Source organism: Lycorma delicatula, chromosome 2 (assembly GCF_047948215.1).
Source record: "Lycorma delicatula isolate Av1 chromosome 2, ASM4794821v1, whole genome shotgun sequence".
Classification (NCBI taxonomy): domain Eukaryota; kingdom Metazoa; phylum Arthropoda; class Insecta; order Hemiptera; family Fulgoridae; genus Lycorma; species Lycorma delicatula.
In genome coordinates, this window is record NC_134456.1 from 162,814,272 (window position 1) to 162,830,214 (window position 15,943).

At 27.5% G+C, this 15,943-nt stretch overlaps 1 protein-coding gene across 14 annotated transcripts in view; it reads right to left on the reverse strand.

Annotated features, from left to right (window-relative positions):
* LOC142319376 (uncharacterized) overlaps positions 1–15,943 on the reverse strand; it is a 226,504-nt gene that overhangs the window by 156,238 nt on the left and 54,323 nt on the right. For 3 of the 14 annotated variants that reach the window (XR_012755184.1, XR_012755182.1, XR_012755189.1), the window contains 2 exons: positions 3,416–3,588; positions 613–737 (listed from right to left, as the gene is read on the reverse strand). The exons of 10 other annotated variants lie outside the window; for them this stretch is intronic. The gene's annotated coding sequence lies outside the window, so the exon portion shown is untranslated. Of the gene's footprint in view, positions 1–612; positions 738–3,415; positions 3,589–12,125; positions 12,353–15,943 lie in introns of those variants that run through there. One more of the 14 variants, XR_012755187.1, reaches the window with a different exon arrangement.

Below are 15,943 nucleotides of genomic sequence, written 5' to 3' on the forward strand. Positions count from 1 at the left end.
CAATTGTGTCTGTCCACATTATTAAAGAATTGGAGGATTGTATCTCATTTTCAAATGAAATAACTTTAAATGAAGTGCAGCAAAAAATGTGAATATGTAATTTAATAGGCGTATAAGGAAGTCATATTTTCACATCAGATTTTTAAAAAATGCATTCCAAATAAATTCTGCATTACATTTTTTGTATTAGTTTTTTAGAAGTAAAAATGATTTGTCCTAATTATCAGACAGATAAAACAAATTAATTATGTTTAAATGTATTATTCTTCTGGTATTTTTACAAAAGGTTGTTCTAGTAAAAATATTTACATTGTTGTGAAGAACATTCTACAACATAAAAAGTTTTATTTGTAACTAGTTTGGTGTGTCTATGGTTTTTTCAAAGATGGATAAAAAACAAGTGTTTTAAAAATGTAATTAAAATTAATTTATTGAAAACTTTAAAATGAATAATTATAAAAGGATACATAAAAATTATATGCATTTTTTAGATGACTGAAAATGTATGAATAATTTATTCAATAAAGTTTGTTATTTTATTCAGAATTTTCTTAAGTCTTCTAATTATAATAATAAACATTATATTCACAAAAATAAAGAATACATACGATTTTGATTTGAAGATAATTCAACAATAAGATTTCTCTCAACATTAGAATCTAGCAGCCACGTACAACTTTGATGGAAAAAATAATTAAGTTGTTCCTTGTCATTCAAACTTTTAGAGTCAATTACACCTGAAAAAATATTCATTCATAATTTAGTAGTATATTTTAACTAATTAGCCTAAATAACCTGCAAAATCCTGTACTTTTAAGATTTTTTAATTAGTAATAATGTATAATTAATTAATTAGTAGTAATGAATAATTAAGACATTCAGTGTGGGTGCATCTCTGGATGTTTACTAATGCAAACACGAGTGATGGACTAGTTTCAAAATGTTGTCAGTAAACTTGTTTCTTTCAAAATTGTTACAAAGTAAAGTCCAAATTTATACTTCATAATGATCCTTAACTTCTTCCATTTAATCTTCATACATCTTCTATTCTGTTTGTACAAAAATATAAATAAAAAAAATTCTCTACAAACTGAAGATTAATTAATGAGCTATATCGTTCCACTAGAAGGAAGCGTATAAAAAATATTTATACTATCTTCATAGACCTAAAATATAGACATAACAAAATAAAAATTCTTTTTTCAGAGTTACATCTTTGAGAAGAGTACACTAGGAGTACTCATTGATACATTCTATACTCTATATGAATGATAGCCCTTGGTACTTCTATTGCTACTACATTACTGCTCATTCACGTACATTACCACTCATGTTTCCTCATCATCATCATCACTTTATCATTGTATAGTACTCAATATATGCTTCTCATAAGTTGTGAACTACCTTTGCAGTACATAGTTGTGTGAGTATATATGTATGTGTGTATATATATATATATATATATATATGTGTGTGTGTGTATATTTGTGTCTGTGTGTGTGTGTCTCTCTCTCTCTCTCTTCCCCCTCTCCCCCTGTGTGTGTACATGTATGTATATTTGTGTGTGTGTATGTGTGTTTAGTTCAAAAATGATCCTACTGCATTAGCTATATTGTAAGCACTGTTTTCAGGATCACCAAACATCACTAGATGATGACTATCAAGGAGGTATTTCCAAGTTACTACACCTACACATCCCCTTTTTTCCAAATTTGTTTAAATGTGATATATAAATAAATCACAACATGGATAAGATTTATAAAGTAGCAAGTATATGAAGCACATGCAAGGAAGATCAGTGAGTGAGAGTTTATAGTCAATCCTCTTTCCAATAGCTGTTCCAAATGACAACCAGCTGTTACTACAAAACAGATCGTCATTTAGTGCCATCATTTTGAAAAAAAAAATTTTTATGTAAATTGTTACTCATTTATTGTTTTATCTAATAACATGAAACCTTAATGTAAAATTAGAAAAAAAATTATAAAACTCATTGTTCAAAATTCCATTACAAGCAAACAAAATGTCAAAAATAGGTTAGAACAGGACCTCGGCTTTGATCAGTCAACTAATTTTTCAACTTCTCATATACTATTATGGTTTTGTATATTGATATTTAAACTCATTTTATTATATTCTATCAAAATTCATTACCTGTTATTTAAATTTATCTTTTATGTTATTTTATTGCATTTCCATTGTGACTGTTTAATCAATATCTACACAACACATCAACAGTCAACAGTTATTTATTATGAAAGACTTCTAAAACAGCATATTCACTGAAGCATTAATTATCATTACCAATTTTCGTAAAATGCCTGCCACCAAAAATATATTTTTTTTTTTTAATCGATACAAAACAACATATACTACTATTAGGTAATATTGATCACGAGAAATGACGGTAAAATGATAAAGGTCAAGGTTAATGAGGCATTTGTCTGTTGATAATTATGTTTGTAATAAAATTATAAATGTAATTTAACCAAACTTAACCTACACTCGCTAACCTTGACTAGCGAGCGAAGCGAGCGTAGGTTAAGTTTGTTAATTATATTTATATTTTTTTAAATTTATTTTCTTATTTCAATATATTGAAATAAATTATATCGTATTAAAAAGTATCTTTTACGTATTTATCTTGTAAGTACGCGTATTTATTCGTTAATTATTATTTTTGTTAAAATGTACTTTACGAAAACGGGTGTACCGCACAGCGAAAGTAGTTTAACCTTGATCAAGAACTGGTGTGGCGGCGATTGGAGAGGTAGACTACTCGCATATCACATCGCAAAGTAAAATGTAGACAGCGCGTCGGCAAGCAGTTCCGTTTATGATTGCAGGATGATTTATAACGTTATCCGACATGAATTAAACGAACATTTATAATCGGTTTTTTTAAGTTAATTTATTTTCCTCGCAATGACAACATCTAGAGTACCCGCATATATTTTTTTTCTTTTCCTCCGGACCAACCGTTATGTATCGCTTCACAGAATGAGATGAAATAGCAATTTTATAGCGTGTTAAAATATCGTGCCTGACCGGGATTCGAACTTGCGACCTCTAGATGAAAGGCCAAGACGCTATCACTCGCAACACGCGAGTTAACTGCTCACTATCACGGTCATTTTTTTTAAATTGTTTTTTTTTCACGTTATGGATTTTGATAATAATGTAAGATGTCAAGCGTAACCTGAAATCGAACCCAGAACGTTTTATCCGACAGTACCATCTTCTCGGCAATTATTATTTTCATACTGTTTATTATAATAAAATGAATATTAACCCGTAATTTAACAATCTGTTTTAGTTTATACGTATATTACAATAATTGAAGCTAAATGTATTATAAAAATGACATTAGAGGTTGCATATTAATGAAATGTAAATAGATTAGGTTTTTTTTTACCTCTGGGTCCACAGTTAAGTTATCGCTTCAGAGGATGAGATGAACGATTTGTAGCTCGTGTGAAAATCCCATGCCTGACCGGGATTCGAACCTGGGACCTCAGGATGAAAGGCCGAGACGCTACCACTCGCGCCACGGAGGCCGGAAAATAGATTAGGTTGCATAATATTAACCTAAAATACAGAAACATCTTATGTTACAGATCTAAATTACAAAATAACTACAAATAAATTCAAAAAAAAGGATTAATTTAAATTTTTACTGAGGGCGGTAACATATATAATGAAGGGTCGGAAAGAAAAATGATGTATTAATTTAGTAATTAATATTTCTGAAAATCAAACAAATTCATGATGATCTTTTACTCTTTTTTCTATTTTCTTTTAAAAGAATAAATTTTTTGTTACATAAGAGAATAAGTGTTTTTGAAAAAAAAACCTTTTTTATCAGATACATTTTTTATATAAAAGAAAACTGTGAAAAAATCGGTTAAGAGGACACGATGTAACGATATTTTTTTAATATAAAAATCTACGATAATCGATTAATAAAAATCGTCGATTTCGGAACAGTTTCAATGAAAGACGTTTCTAAAATTCTGTCATATTGGAAACCACATACTGTATTCATTCCATGAAAGTGGATATAATTTTTACCCCCCTATAAATCTCTGATTCAGTAATTTTTTGGTTGTGTGTATCAACCGCACGATAAAATTAATTTTTCAGCAGTTTTTTTAACATGATAACGAGTAGTTACACACAACTGAAGAAAAAAATAATATAACCTCACTACATTAAAACTAAAAAGATTATTTGTAATTTAATTAATTTTTGATATACTTAAGCTTAACTAATTAATTTAAAATAACACAATAAAGATTTAATACCTTTATGAACACAGTTTTTCATATAAGTAAGTTTACCTATCTTGTGTGGGTTAGGTAGACAAAACGCTTTAAGTAAATTAGAAATCGCGAAACATATGATTTGGTTATCACGAAACATATGATTTGGTTATCACGAAACATATGAGGTTATCAGACTAAACTGATTACGGGATTTCTTCTAAAGATGTATATTTTGAAAATACTTTTATTTAATGTTGTTTGTTATTTATATTTGTAACTTTATTTATTAAATTTTCTATTGTAAAAAAAAATCATGTTACAAATAATTATACATGTTAAGTAAAACCGATAAAAAAACAACGGTCTCTCATTTTGCCAACTTAAATTTAAATAAAGAGATTGGTATTTAAAATAGTACCTAATTCTATAAATAAGTAAAACTATTAACTGATTGTAATTAAAACATTAATTAATATATATTATTTAGTTTTATTTACAAATATTATTTATTTAAAAGTTATAAACGTATTTTTTAAAAAATAATCTAATAAACAAAAATAGATGACCGCGGATGATTATTACCACACTCAAATCTTTTGTAGAACCCACAAACCTGTTCATTTAACGTCGTGTAACCGAACAGAAAACACGCCGTTTCGTATTAGCTTAAAAAGTTATTTTCCTGGATTTAAGGTAAAATTAGGGTAAACTTATTGAAAAGCAGCATATTTATGCGAGGAATAATAGTTGTTAAGTATTTAAATTCATTATACAAATTAATATTCAATTTTGACTGGTTACTGATTTATTATAAAGCCACGTGCTTTAGACTTTGTAATGTTAAAAAATTAGAAAATTGGTTTTTATGAAATAGATAAATCATTTAAATTGTATTTAATATAATATTTATTGCTATGACATTTATATGTTAATATGATTTTCTCATTTTTAAAATTTGATATATTTTTTTTAATAAAAAATTGTTTCAAGGCTGTAGTCTTTTGTCCATGCTTTCATGGCAACATTTTGGTTTTTATAAATTGCAAATTCTAATAATTTTTAATTTGTTCAATATACTGCTGTTTGCTCTACATACCGTGATTGATATTTTTTTAAATATAATGAATTCCTACAATTTAAAAACAAGATGATGCAATCAGTTGAAATTTGCTACAGCCTAAATTAGGTGAAGATTATGCAATGCAGTTTATTGAAAAATAGTTCTACAATCTATTAATTTATTGGTAAAATGTTTATCAATTTATTAATTTAATTATTTATAATAAAAAATGTGTACGCCAAAGATTGTTACATATACTACAAAAAAGGTATATGCAGAAAGATTAATTATTGTTTAAATAATTAATAGAAAAGTGCATGCATTAGGGATTATGGCATATACTGAAAACAAAGGTGTATGTAGAAATATTAATTATTGTTTAAATAATTAATAGAAAAGTGCATGCATTAGGCACTATGACATATACTGAAAAAAAGGTGTATGCAGAAAGATTAATTATTGTTTAAATAATTAATAGAAAAGTGCATGCATTAGGCATTATGACATATACTGAAAAAAGGTGTATGTAGAAATATTAATTATTGTTTAAATAATTAATAGAAAAGTGCATGCATTAGGTATTATGACATATACTGAAAACAAAGGTGTATGTAGAAATATTAATTATTGTTTAAATAATTAATAGAAAAGTGCATGCATTAGGCACTATGACATATACTGAAAAAAAGGTGTATGCAGAAAGATTAATTATTGTTTAAATAATTAATAGAAAAGTGCATGCAGCATTAGGGATTATGACATATACTGAAAAAAAGGTGTATGCAAAAAAATTAATTATTGTTGAAATAATTAATAAAAAAAAATGCACCAAGGATTATTGCATATACTGACTATTTCAGTTGAGGTAATGCAGCAGTTTACATAGACAGCTTTCATATCAAGGCTGTTGTGAATAAACTGCTGCTTTAAATTTTAATTTGTATCTATAGCTTAAGAAATTTTTGGGGTAATGGCTAGTTCATTTCCTCAAAAAACAAAAAAAACAAAAAATTTAATTATTCAATAAATTTAATCAAAAATGCATCGGTTTAAGATTAAAACCAGTTATTACTGGAATTTTTTAAGTAACTGTTTAATTAAAATTTTTAAATTAAATAATGTTTATTAGAATGATGGAACGAGACCAGTAGAATATTATGCTATAAGTTGGCAGTAATATTATGCTTTCATTAGTTCTGAGATCACTTGTAGATCCTAGATAACAAAATGAATTCAGTTGTTATTAGCAGTAATATTACATTTATTTACCATCGGTAGTGTTTTACACTATTATTCACATATATTCACATACACATATATTATTACACATATATTCTTTTGTACATGTTTACAGATTATTTTTCATCTAATATTATTTTAGTAATATGGAATTCAAATAGGACATAAATAAGTTGTAAGGCTTTTTACATACATAAAAGTGACCTTACTATTTAATCTATACTTCTATAATTTTTTCATGATTTTTAAAAGTAATTTTCAGTTAATTAAAACCTGATTGTGATATCTAGCAATCTTAACAAAAAAAAATCATACTTACACATACACAACATCTCCAAACATTTCAAACAATAAACTTCTGTAATTAGAATGAATTCTCGCACAGTTTTGACAAACTTTTCATTTATGAGACCTTTGCTATTTCGCAGTCTGAAATGCACTGATTTTCACAGTACAATGCACTACATAAGTTCAATAACTCAACCGGTCTTCATCAAATTTTCACACGCACAACTTCAGTTACACTACTACAGCATATCTAAGTTTCAATGAAAATGATGTACGCTAATGTATATAAGGAACTTAAATTTTAAGTGAATGATATTTTAGTACTTCTCGTACCTCAAAACGTAAAGAAAATTCAATTTCAACCCCTCAAACCCTCCATTTGACTGAAAATAATATACTTTTTTTTCAAAAAACTGTTAAAAAATTTTACACAGCTTTATTGTTACATATGTTAATTATCAACAGATATATTCATTCATTTATCACAAGAGATCTTAATCATTATCAAATGAATTATTTCTCATTTTAAATAATTAATTAAATATTTATGTTTAATTTTCATGCGGTTCCATATTTCTAGAAAGTTGAAACAGAAACCGATTGCAAGTCACATGATACAAATCAACTTTAACCATCACCTCTCATAAAATCTTTAAACAATTTTTTTCAACACCGGTCACTGTAGAATCACAAAAATTAGTTAACCGGCTAGTTTTTTAGCCCTCCAATACTCCTTCATTCTTTCACTGTCCAACTTCCTTCTTTCTTTTGACCGCTTTCGATTACCGTATTCTTTCTTCTCCTTCTGGATCCCATTCAATTCTAAGATTTTTTTTGTAAGCAACCTTCTGTATTTTAAATCCGTCACATTTATGTTTGCTATCCTTAGGTCCCCTTTAATTTGCTTGAACCACTTAATACTCATTTTTTCACCATTACACTTGTCAAAAATTCTATTCGTAAGCTTGTTTAAATTCATTCTTGACAGATGTCTGTAAAATGCCAGTCTTAACTTAATGTGGTGCTTATGCATTTATTTCCCAGTAAAGTTTCTCGTTTTTCCTTACTTTCCAACCGTCATTAGTTTTTGTGGGCCCTAGGATTTTCCTTGTATCAGTCTTTCAGCAGGTTCCAATTTACCTATTCCCCTTTGTTCAGAGCTATGCGTTTGGCTCCATATAAAATTCCTGTTTGGATTACCGTTGTATAGTAACTGATCTTGCCCGTCCTTGTGATATGTTTCATATTGTATATGTTCTTCGGTAGGCCATAGGATGTTAGAATTTACTGATACTGACAATGTTTGTTCCCTTGTCCATTTCTTTTGGTCTGTTAACTTCACCTGAGTACCTAAATTTCTTCGTATTTTTAATTTGTTTATTTGTATATAGTTGATTATATACTCTGAGAATGTTGATTCAAACCAAAATTACAAATAGAAGGCAATTAATATTTAATTGTGGAAAAATAAAATAAAAATATTAACCAATATGTAAAAATTACTTAAAATTTGTAAAATTTTAACTTGCAGGAAGGGTTTATAAGTACATATAAATTGTACAATAAAACATGAAACGATTACTAAAAGAATCAGGATATTCGTGAAAAACAAAAAGAACTTTTACTTTACTTGGCCATGCAATAATAATAATAACAAACAAAGGGATAAGTTAAAATTATAGTTTATATAAAAACATACACATAACAGTAATAATAATTATAATTTTAACCCCTCAATCAGATTAAATTTTTAATTTCTTTGGAGAAAAGTTGCCGATTGATATTTTCTCTGTTGATGTTTAAAAAATTTTTACTTTGTTTAATTATGGTGACATTAATATATACATAAAAAAATCTGTGTCTTAACTATCTCCTGTCTTAACTAGTAATCATATACACTAACTTCTAACTATTAACCATTAACAATTAATTTGGGTAGTTTATAAAAATCTGTGTCTTAACTACTAATCATATACTAACTTACTGACTGTTAACCATTAGCAATTAATTTGGGTAGTTTATAAGCAAACTAACTGGTGGTGGATTTTTATGTATATTATATATGTTGCTATAATATATACTATACATATAGTATAAACTTATGTTGCCATAATATATTTAAATTTAGGTCATTAAGTTTAAGCTTAACTGTTGGTTAATTTATTTGTCGATCGACAAAGTATTCAAAGAATTAACTAAAATCTGATTGTTTGAGGTTAAGATAATTAGTTATTAATTATATGAGAAACAGTTTGAGGGGCGTTTTCTTTTTTCCCTTATTTGGATCATATTTTTTCTTTTTTTAAGTTGCTCACAGTAGAATCCTTTAATAAAGATAAAATGCAAGAACATCATCTTGTTCTTAACAGACTGACATCTTTATATAAACCGTTAACTTGGATTATTTCTCAGAGATATTTAAATTTATTAACTTTGTTTATTTTTCCACATTTTGAATTGAATTTTTGTTATTGGTTATCAGTAATGCTTTATTGAAGGAAATTTTGAACCCTACTTTATCTGCGATTTCTTTTATACCGTTTACTTGTTCTCCTACTGTGTGAGATTTTTGAGAAAATTGCAGTGTCATTAGGAAAGTTTTGGCAATTAATTCAAAGAACTTTCAACTTCCAACCGGTTTTATTTCACGGTGTGTACCAATTTTTTTCATCTTTTTCTCCCGTTCTCTTAATTTTTCTAAGACACGGTTAAAAAGAATTAGCGATAAACTACCCCTTTGCTTTATTCCTATTTTTAATTTTACATTCTTCTGAGAATTTTCCCATGAACTTCTCTTATTATGATTCTATTAGTTATAATTGTACAAATTAAACGGTTGTATTTGTTTCAGAATAATTAATGATATTTGAATCTATTTTGACCCAGATCCTATTATTGAAGTTGTTACATCGTATAGGCCAGTAATTCTTTCAAATATAACGTTCACTAGTTTAACCTACCAGTATATTTCAGTATTTATGGTATTATCAACCCCCAATGCAAGAATATTCTTTTGTTCAATTCTATTCTGATGAGGTGAATAAATTATTTCTATTGATATTATTATAAAAACGTTTTTGCTACTGTTAATAAACTTTGTTTTTCGTCTTCATAATTAAATTGTGCTTTAATTTATGTTACTTTTCACTGTGAATCACCTTCAGCCTATTGTTGTAGCTCAAAATTTTTACCTTTTATTCTTTTTTAACGGTCAGTTTAATGTATTTATGTTCTGGAATCGATCGATTCCAAATCTTTAGGAACATATTTTTCAAAAATGTTTATCCTGTTTACATCACGTCGATTTGTTTATTATTCTGAGTGTAAATTCAGTAAAATTTTATAATTTTTTTAAATCTTTTTTTTTCATGTCACTTTATTACTACATTATCATTTTACTGTTCCCTCTTATCACAGATTGTATGGGTTTTATGTTTTTTCTAGATATTTAAATAATAACATAGAGTTACAACCGTTCTAACCCAGTAAACTAACCGTTTGTGAAACATTACATTGCCCTGTATCTTTATTCGCCTAGTAATTTTCAGAAGAGAATATTCTTCCATTTTTAAAGTATTTGTGTTCTTATTCTAGATTATATAGATAAATTATATTCCGATAAAAATTCAGTTGTTCTTACAACATATTGTAGAGATTGTTATTTGAGGACAAGGTTGAAACGGTTTGGGTGGCAAAGCATGAAGCAGTATGTGAAAGCTTCTAGAATGACTGGAAATGTTGAAACCATAAAATCATAAATTTATTTTTGATTAAGAACTCTCTGTGTAATATACTATGAAAATATGGCACTCGTAAGAATATAACTTGTGACAATTATAATATCTACTACTCTTTATTGTAATGAATTTTATAAATACATGTGCATTAAATTTAATTAACTTCATTATAACTCGGCATTTTTCAGTGTAAAAGCCACTTAAATGATAATATTGTTCTGGTCTTATGTTCAAGTTAGGGTGAATAGTAATAAGATTACAATTCAATGTTGAATTAACAGTAACCGGCATAAATGTTTGGTACTTGAGACTTGAGTACGTAACATCTATCGGGTACCATTATCTGTGCTCTGCTTTGCGGTGTACAGAGTACAATGTCAATGGATAACTGAATGTTTCCTGCCTTTGCAGGGAATAGTACATATCAGCAAACACAAATTCGCTCTGATTACAGAATATAAATGTATATATCTGTAGGAAATATTACACAATTATGGTCTTACAGATATTGCTATACATATTCTGCATATAATTAATTTCTTCAGCTGATATGTAAGAAGCATAAATATGTTGTAATATTTCAATAAGTGAGTGCGCGACGCGTACGCGTTCAACCGCGTCGGACACCGGCCGTTTTCTTCGATACGGGGTTACGCATATACCGTAAATGTGGATACGCGAATGGTATAAGATGGGTGTTACTAATGTTAACACCCATATATATTTTTGTGCTGTTTCTTTACAGGTCCGACTACAGCAGTTCCATCAGCAGCAGTCCACCCTGTTATCCACCCAAAAGAAACATCTCATTTTTTCAAAATTGTACTTTTTATATTAAAATAATTTTTCTTTAAATTTTATTTATTTTCTAGTTTTAATAGTATTTATAAATTTAGATTTTTAATGAAAATACATAACTGCTTTAATAAAGTTTTTTTTTATATTTGTTTTAAGTTAAAAATATTTTTAAATGCACAATTTTAAATTGTTTTTTTATTTTATATTTTTTTAAAGAAATAACCTAATTTTATTATGTGAGGAATTTATTTCGATTAAGGGGATGTAATTTTTTATTTGTTTAAAGAATGATTTTTGAACATAGATTAATAATTAATTTTTATTTAACAACAATTACATTTTTTTAAATAATTAAACTTATTGTTATTATTATTCAATAAAGGGGGGATACTCCACCTTGGCCCTTTACCCCATCCAGCGAGCTACAGTCTACATTTTCTTCAGTTCATCGCTTCAGCATCAACAGCATCAGTCCTCCCGATTATCCACCTGAGGGGAATACTCTTTTTTTTTCAAAATTATAATTTTTTTAATATTTAGACTGTTCATTTAATTTTTCTTTTCACTAGAAGTTAATTTACATTTAACATTTTTATTTTAATTTTAATAAAAACTCATTTTTAGTTATATTACTCTGATTTTATTAAGCGAATTAAAATTTAACAGTAAAATTAATTATAAAGTTTGCTCTTTTAAAGCTTTTTTTTTTTAATTTAGATTTTTCAGATTAGTTTATTTAATTGGTAGCTAGAAAATAATTTTAGAATTAGTGTAATTAATGAAAATCATTTAATTTCTTTTTAACTTTTACTATATACTTTTTCATTAAGGGGGGTGTATAGTCCACCCTGGCCCTTATCCTCTCGGCGATCTTCAGTCATCATCTACATACTTCTGCAATATTATTTTGTTTTTATTATGTGTTTTGTTTGAATCAGGGCAAGCTCAAAATCGGTGAATTAAATCTGTAAATCAGATATTTATTTAAAGCGTATAATAAAATCTTTTATAATTTTTTCTTATTTTTAAATACGATTATTACGGGTATGAAATAATTTCAACTTGAATTATTTTAATATGTTTGGAATAAATCTATGTTTTTATACCTCTAATTATTTTCATGTTGTTTCATGAAAATGGATTATCGCCTATGATCGTAAAAAAACAGCAAACCCTGATTTGAACTTTTAGTTTTAAGAAGGCATCATTATCCAGTTCGGCGGTACAGTGGCCTTCTTTGCAGTTCTTCAGCTTCGTATCCACCGGTGCCAAGTCTATACCGGCGGATAACTACAAGTCTGTACCTTGATATCCGGATGATTCATAAAAGCGCTGGTCGATCGTGTTTGAGGAATCAGAAGAAAGAAGACGAATCAACCTGGTTGTTATCGTGGGCTGCAATTGAAGGCCTCTACCACCACAGGGCAATAAAATTAAGGTAAGTTACACTACTATTATAATTTGGGGGGAGGGGACAGGCTGAGAAATATTATAGTATGTCAGTTAACCGTAATTTTTATTTTTTGTAAGAGAAGTTTTATCATTTTTAAAATAATTATATTTTATATCTTTGTATCTTATTCATCAAATTATTATAACAAATGTATAAATAAATTAAGTAAAAGAATAAAAATATTTCAATTTCTACAGAGATTTAATTCAATAAAACTGACTTACCCTTTAAATATTTTATACGTAATATGAACTTGATTAGTACTGAAAGTCATGATTATCATCATATCGATCAATATTTGCCACATCAGGTAAATTTTTATGATTTTTCTTTTTCTTATAAAATTGAACTATAATATTTAAATAAGTTTTATAAATTTTTGTAACATTATGTAAATATTTTTAATATGGAATTAAAAAAAACCTTATGTTATCTATTTAACAATCATTCTAAATATTTAAGCATTATAATGTACAGTTTAGATAACAGGTGTGGTGTTGTTACTGTTAGTATAATCGATAGATTTTTTCATTCTTATGTAATCCAACGTATACTAATGAATGTGATGTTGTGTACAAGTTTTTAAAGCGTTTAATTTACGTATTGAAAATACTTTTTTAAGCAAAACAAAAAGGTTAATATTAATATATTTAATATATTATAATATACATCAGTGGCTGCTTGGTATAGGCACTGTGGAACCACAGCATCCCCTATTTTCACTTGATATTATTAATAACATTTAACATAATGTCCCTTTTTCTTTAATTCCTTCTTTATACTTGTACAATATATAATCCTAACCTTAATGTCAGTAGCCATCCCCCACCCTCAGTTAATGAAAAAAATACAAAAATCTTTGTACGGAACTGTGCGCTTCACAGTTCCAGCAGCATAGTTTTGGCTGTTGTGCGCATGCACAGATAGGAAGCTGCACACAAGGCTGTGAGGAAGAGAGAGCATTGTTGCGGCCACAGCATTGTAGACCCTGGCGTCTGGTGGAAGGTAGTTTTTTTTTTACTCCACGTGTGTATGGAACATTGCATGTTCCCTTTTCTTGTTTAGTCAGAGGAAGGAATATGAAAGCGGTTTAGCTGTTTTTTCTGTAGCGATCAGAAGATGGCGGAAAGCAAGGGCTCTTTGATCGCCAAATCTGTCCAAAAACACACTGGAAAGGTGAAAAAGAAGGTAGTTAGTAAAACCTAATTATGTATTTGTTTCTGTGAACCTAGAAATTAAAATTAAGCACCGTTGGACCATAATCTTTTTAAGCGGATACTTTATTAAATTATTATCTAATGATGCTAAAAAATATTATCTGTTTTCACATTCTATTATTTATTCGGTTCAACAGAATACGGTTTTTAAGCGCACAAATCATATTCTTGAATGCGATAAAATGTAGAATTAGGTTATTATCCTGCTTTCAGCTATTCTATGATTCATTGTTTTTTTTATTTTACAGAAAACGTTAACCCTACCTTGAAAAGGCCCAGAAAAAAATTTTCTGGAGCAGCACCCCCACCTAATTTTAGTTACAAGCTGCCACTGATAATTGTAAATGTATTATTAAATTAATAATTTTCATCAATATAAATAAATAATTAAATATTTTTACTTTTTAATAAATTTTTTAACATTTATTAATTTGCTACATTTTTTTAATTATAAAAATACTCTACCGTTAATCGCTATTATTAAAAGTATTTATAAAAAAAAGTTCTCAGAATATAAAGAACCAAATTAATTAATTAATCTTTTAGTAATCAAAAATTTTCTTTTAATTTATTATTAATCAAAAAATGAATAAAAAGTTATTAATAAACATAATTAAATATTAAAACACAAAAATTCTATTCTGTTCGATTCAAAATAATAAAGATAAAATGACGTGATAAAGAATACTATTTTATTTCTTTTTATTAAAATTACTTTCTTGAACCGTTAAGTTACAGTTTAACTATTAATTCTATTATAACGATTAACAATGTTCCTTTTAATTAAGTATTTTGGATAAACGGTCTTGTTTTCTTAGATCAATAAATAAATAGATACACAAGCTCTTTTCCACCCTTTTAAATAATAAAATTGAATTATAACATCGCTATAGAATAGCTATCGATTAGATAGTATGTATTTTCTTAATGCTACTGAATAAATAAATTTTTGTTACTAACGGTACATATATAATACTAACATCGTTTATTTTATCTTTTGTTGCAGGTACGACAACGATTACTTACATAGGTTAAGAGTGAACAGCGTTAATGTGGCTTAACTATTTAGTTTTATAATAACGATTAAAGGGAGGACTACTTACTTCGTAACTGGTGCTCCTTTTCCAGTAGAATTAAGTTTCTTTTTCAGGTAATTATATATTCTTGTTTTGTTTTACAAATATGTGCATGTTAGAGTAAATTTGCATGCTAGAATTAAGGAAAAATCGCGTTTCTCCAGTAGGCCCCTCAGTAGGTTGTAATTGTTTTTTAATCATGTTATGTGTGTTGTGTTTTTTTACAGGTTCATTATATATTTTAAGTTAGAATTAATTATTTTAATTCGCGCTCGCGTTCCATATCCCACCCACAGTAGGCCCAATTATAAAGTAAGACATTATTTTAAAATTGTTTTTTTATTTAGTTAAGATTAGATTAAGTACATGTTGTTAAGCCATGTTAACCTGAATGGAATTTTCTGAAGTATTGTTTTATTTATTATGTATGTATATTTCAAGTTCACCAAACTGTATTTTTATCAATCGCCTTGATATTTTTACTAATTTTGTTTCAGAATATTTGTTTCAGGTATAGATTATGTCATATTTGAACTAATCGATGTTGTGAAAAATGGTGTGATGAAGAATAAAAAATGAAAAATGGATTCCAAAAGAATTAAAATATTAATAACTTGTTAATCTATTTTATTATTTTTATACTAATTTTTCTCCAGATTGTTTCAAGTTTGTTTCAGATACAGAAAATTGCGATATTTGAACTACTTAATGCTGGAACAACATACTAAAGTAACGCTTTGAAAATTGTACATGTGATGAATGTATAACAAAAAATAAGATGAAAAAGCTAATTTCAAAAGTTAAAATGAT